A 6,092-nucleotide genomic window follows, 5' to 3' on the forward strand; every position below is an offset into this window, starting at 1 on the left:
GTCATCTTTCAATGATACTTTGCCAAGTTCACTTGGGAGGCATCCCTCCTTTCCTCAAGGAGGTGTAGTTCGCTTATTCGAGCTTCGTCGTTGCTGATCTCATTGAAGTGTATCTGACAGTGTGATAGGAACCCGACCTCGACTGGGCTCATGGCCTCGGATCCGTAGGTCATTGAGAATGGTGTTTCCCCTGTTGTAGTTCGGCTAGATGTTCTGATGGCCCAGAGGACGTGGGAGAGCTCGTCCACCCAAGCCCCTTTTGAGGTGTCAAGCTTCCTTTTCAGGGTGTGCTTGATAGTCTTGTTCACTGCCTCAACCTGTCCGTTTGCCTGAGGGTGATGAGACGTTGAGAAGTCCTTCTTAATGCCCAGCTCGTCGCACAATTCTCGCATCCTCCTGTTGTCGAACTGTCTTCCATTTTCGGACACTAAGGAGTGGGGAATACCGAACCTACAAATGATGTTCTTCCAGACAAATTTAGTAGTGTTTACCTCGGTGATCTTCGCAAGGGGTTCAGCTTCGACCCTCTTAGTAAAGTAATCAATGGCGACAATGGCGAAAGTTGCGCTTCCTCTTCCTTTTGAGAGGGGACCAATGAAGTCAATACCCCACTTGGCGAATGGCCAGGGGCTGGTTACTACGGAGAGGCTCTGAGAAGGCACTGGTACTTGTCACATTTCTGGACAAATTGGCATGCGTCCCTTTTTAGGGTCGGCCAGAAGTAGCCTTGACGGAGAACCTTGTGTGCCAGAGCCGTTCCTCCGAGTGATTTCCGCAGATTCCCTCATGGATTTCCCTGAGTATGTATGTGGCCTCTTTGCCTTCCACACATCGAAGAAGTGGCGAGGCAAAGCCTCTCTTGTAAAGGGTATCTTCTTGCAGGACGAAATGTGCAGCCCTTCTTTTTAACTTCCGCGCCTCGCTTTTAGAGGCAAGCAGGGATTGATCTTTCAGATAGGCGATGATAGTCTACATCCATAATGGGGTGCCTTCTATCCATAGTACCTCTTCACCTTCGGAGGTGGAGGGCTTTGATAAGTGCTCAATAGGGACAACCTTTAACATCTCTGAATCCTTGCTGCTGGCCAGTTTTGAAAGGGCGTCTGCATGTGTATTTTCTAGGCGGGGGACTTGAGTCAATTCGAACCTTTCAAAATTAGGAACTAGGTCCAGAACCAACTTCAAGTATGCAAACATGCTATTGTCCTTGGCCGCGAAGTTCCCATTGACCTAATTCACTATAAGTTGAGAATCACTACTTGCCAGGAGCCTTCTGACCTGCATCTCTTTAGCAAGTCTAAGACATGCCAGAAGGGCCTCGTATTCAGTGACGTTGTTCGAGGCTTTGAAGCCGAACCTTACTGCACAGCTTAGCTTGTGGTCTTCCGGGCTTTCCAAGACGATCCCTGCCCCGGAGCTAGTCTTTCCTGAGGACCCATCTATGAACAGTTTCCATGTAGGGGGCTCGGCTGGTTCTATCAACCATAAAATCAGCAAGGGCCTGGTTCTTGATGGCTGTCGAGGTCAGAACGTTAGATCGAACTCACTGAGCTCGATTGCCCATTTTAGGAGGCGTCCTGATGCATCTGTTTTCTGCATCACCTACTTCAGTGGGAAGTTGGTGTGAACTTGAATTAAGTGGCCCTGGAAGTACGGCCTCAGTTTTCTTGAGGCTATGATAAGGGCGAGTGTCAGTTTTTCCATGTCTGGGTAGCGTGTTTCAGCTCGGAGAAGTGCTTTGCTGACTTAGTACACTGGCAACTGGCACTCACTTTCTTCTCTGACTAGGATGGCGCTGACCGCCACATCCGAAACCGCTAAGTACAGCAGTAGTGACTCATCCGGTTGAGATTTTAACAAGAGGGGCGCCTCTCCGATGTGCTTTTTCAACGCCTGGAAGGCTTCATCACATTCCAAAGTCCATTGGAATTTCTTTCCTTGTTTCAGCACATTGAAGAAAGGCAAGCTTTTATCTGTGGTCCTGGAGATGAAGCGACTGAGTGCGACTACCCGACCATTGAGGCGTTGGACCTCCTTTGATTTCTGGGGTGACCTCATCTCTAGCAAGGCCCTTATTTTCAATGGATTTGCTTCAATTCCCCTTTGATTGACAACATATCCCAAGAACTGACCCGATGCCACTCCAAAGGTGCATTTGAGGGGATTCAACTTCATCTTATATTTTCTAAGTATCTGAAAAGTTTGGTCGAGGTGACTTACGTGTTCAACCGTTGCCAGGTGGCTTTTGACTAACATGTCGTTCACGTAGACCTCCATGGTTTTGCCAATGAGTTCGGTAAACATCATGTTGACTAGTCTCTGATATGTAGCTCCAACATTCTTCAATCCGAAGGGCATGACTTTGTAGTAGTACAGACCCCTGTCCGTAATAAATGATGTAGCTTCCTCATCAGGACAGAACATGGGTATCTGGTTGTACCCTGAGTATGCATCCATGAAGCTCAGAAGTTCATGTCCAGCAGTGGAATCCACAAGTTTTTCTATCCTTGGAAGCGAGAAGCTGTCTTTAGGGCACGCCTTATTCAAGTTTGTGAAGTCTACGCACACCCTCCACTTTTCGCTGGGCTTTTTCACTTGGACCGGGTTGAAGACACGTCTCTTCTGTCGATGGGGGCTACAAGAGGGGTTGATGTTAAGATGATGACAGCTAATCCTTGGATCTATTCCCATCATGTCTTCATGCTTCCAAGCAAAGACATCCAGGTTCCTTTTCGGGAAGCTTATCATCTCTTCTTTTGCTTCGGGGGACAGCGCCTTCCCTATGCGCAAGACCTGACTGGGGTCTTCTGGGTTGGCGAAGAAAGTTTTCAGTTCTTCCATCAGGGTTGCATTTGGTTCAGAGTCAATTATCCGAGAATCTAATTCATCAAGAGGGTACCCTTGTTCAGGGGCCTCTTCCATGTCGACGTCTTCCTTTTGTTTAGAGGTATGCCTTTGTTCAGGGACATCGAGCATTTTCACGTCTGTACTGATTTCAGCGGGAACCTCAGTTAGGATTACATTAACAGTTCGGGGCTCCGACTTTCGTTGCGATTTTAAGTAGCATGCCCTGGAGCCTATCTGATCGCCTCGGACCGCAGCAATCCCATGTTCAGTTGGGAATTTCATGCACAAGTAGTAGATAGATGTGATGGCCCAAAGATCTTTCAAAGCGGGTCTACCCAATACTCCATGATAGGCCGATCTGTGATCTACCATAAAAAATTTCATGAAGTGTTGGGCCACTAGGGGTGCCGAACCCATCTCGACGGACAGAGTGATCCGCTCTCGTGGGATGATGCTGTCCCTAGTGAATCCGAATAGTGGGTCGGTCATAGGGATCAACCCATGTTCAATTTGCATTTTGTCAAAGGTGGAGCCGAATAATATGTTCACCGAACTGCCATTGTCGACAAACATGCATTTCAATCCGTTTCTAGGCACTACGGCTCTTACAACCAAAGCATCACAATGGGGGTGGTGAACTCCCTTTGCGTCTTCCTGGGAGAAGGTGATTGGGGCCATCCTATCGGCTGCTTGCGACTCGTTGACAATGTAAGTGATCATTGGCGAGTCATTTGCTTCCCTTGTATAATTCCTTTGGGCATTCCTGGCGTTGTCACCGATGTGGGGTCCCCCAATGATGGTATCGATTTCCTTGATGACCTGGCTCCTAGAAAATGGGGCCTGGTTTCTCTGTCTAGATTGACCTCGGTCCCTTGATTCTCTTCTCCGAGGTGATTGCTCTCTGTGCCCTCTCTCTTCCCTACTCGGGGAGGCGGATCTACGAGGATATTCGTTCCTGCTGGAAGGGTGTGGGTTGCTTCGATCAGTGAGTTGATTGGCGTCTCGGCACTCACTAGTGTCATGCCCATACAGTTGATGGAAAGTGCAAAACCTTGCTCCTTCCAAGGGCCTGTTTGATTGTTTCTTCTTCTTTTTCTTGCTATCGGTTCTTCCAGATGGCCCTGCTTTGCCAGGAGCATTTTCATATGCCAATACCGACACTGCATTTAGTGTGGCAGAACCCAGTGCCTGTCCGGAGGTGGGAACTATTGTGTGACCTGCCTGAGTCCATTGCTGAGTAACAAGGTGTGCTGCGGGTCCTCGACCTACCTGCCTCTAAGGCGGAGGGAGTCCCTACGCGGCACGATTTCGGTGATCAATCATTTCTTCACTCACAATTTTCACTCTCATCATTTCCACCAGTTTGTCATAGGTAGAGGGATTCTTGCTGCGCACGTCCCTCCAGAACAAAGTGTTCATGTTAAGCCCCTTTCAGAGCTGAAAGGGCTTCCCTGTCAGTGACCTGTTCACAGTAGGTGATTTCGTTTGTAAACCTAATGAGATAGCTTTTCAGCGTCTCTCCAGGGGCCTGCATCATATCTTGCAGGCGTTGCACTGATGCCTCTCCTTCTCTGCATTAGAGGTATTGGTTCAAGAATGCTTTCTTCAAATCTGGCCAACTTCTAATGCTTAGGGAAGGAAGCCTGCTGTACCACACTTCGGCGGCTCCGCCTAGTGTTAAATGGAAGGCTCTGCATTTCAAAGCGGGCGAGACTCCCCTTAGGCTCATCTATGTCATGTACTTGGTAAGATGTTTCTCCGGGTCCCCCTTTCCTTCATACTTGGGGATCTTAGGAGGCATGAAATTTGCTGGCATTGGGAAGCTTCGGTTCTCCCTTGAGAAATGGAGGTTATTATCATCATTATCAATCTCACAAGATCGACAGCCCATCTGACCCTTCATCATCTTGAATGTTCTGGGGAGGTGGAGGTGCCCCTCCTCGACTCTCCCAATCAACTAGGTTCCTCCTGTCCCTCCTATTTCTAGGAAGAGGAGGGGCCTATTTTTGTTCCTGATCCGACCGAACTGATCTTCTCACTGGGTGAACCTTATTGCTAGGATCCTCCCCTATCTGGTCGAAGACGCTTACGGATCTCTGTTCTTCATATTTTTTGAGGGAAGTTATCCCCCAAGTGGGGTTCTGATGGCTGGCTCCCTTGCACATAAGATGTGGCCTTGGCGCCCACTTCTCTTTCGAGGGGGCGTTCTCTGTGCTGACTGGTGTGGCATTGGGAACGAGATACTGGGGCTTCCTGCATTGGGTAAGATCCTTGGGGCATTTGAGAGCCCGGGTGACGTTGGGCTTGCATGAGGAGTTCATGTATTGCCATATTCTGAGCTGCAATGTCTCTCATACCCGCAGCTATTTGAGTCATTTCTTCAGTGAGCATGGCCGTTCTTCCACCTCGACGACGCCGGTGAGGGGGTCTCTGATGAGTAACATTGTTATGGAGCACCTCTTCTTCAGAGGCCTCTCTCTTGGGGTTGTCGTCTTCATGGCTATAGCTCATCCTATCTTCTTTTTCAAGGGTGGTGAGAACTTGGATTGTAACTCGACTTTGTTCTTTTTCAAGAACGTGCCCTTTTCAGGGTTAGTTGCTAGTTTTTCGGTACCTTTTCCGGTGGAGAATGCAGAACTTTGAATGGGAAGTGCTTCCCATAGACGGCGCCAATCTGTTGACCTCGAAAATTGGACCTTCCACGTGGCCAACCGATAGCTACTCCATGTATTCCTCCCTGCACACAATCAACGCATGTTTAGATGCACACGGCCGGGACCAGCGGGGGTGGTGGCGGTCGTACACACTCCGACGGTCAAGTCAGGTTCAGATGGTCGGAACAGTACCCAGAGGTTGTGTCAAAAACACTAAGGGGGAGGAGAAAATATATAAACTTGCCATGGAGTGCTATGTATTAAGAGTTTCATTACCTTTGCCTCTTGCCAAACCTTAGGTATTTATAGGTAGGATGAACCGTTGGATGTGGGACACGTGTATACGTCTGACGGTATGAGGCGTCCGCTCATAAGCGTCAATCAGCCGCGTCTGCAGAGTGGGCGGGCAGTTTGTTTCTCTCTAGTTGAGTTGACATAAAGTTGATAAGTCACATCAACTAGCCTCATGGAGACATCAAATCAATTTAAACCTTAGGTAGAGAGAGGATCTTGGCAAAAATCTCTTTCTGAAATTGGCAGCGGATCTGATGACAGAGGTCCACTTCGCCTCGGCCTCAGAGGCGGGGGCGC

The sequence above is a fragment of the Olea europaea genome, chromosome 1, assembly GCF_002742605.1.
Source record: "Olea europaea var. sylvestris chromosome 1, O_europaea_v1, whole genome shotgun sequence".
Lineage (NCBI taxonomy): Eukaryota > Viridiplantae > Streptophyta > Magnoliopsida > Lamiales > Oleaceae > Olea > Olea europaea.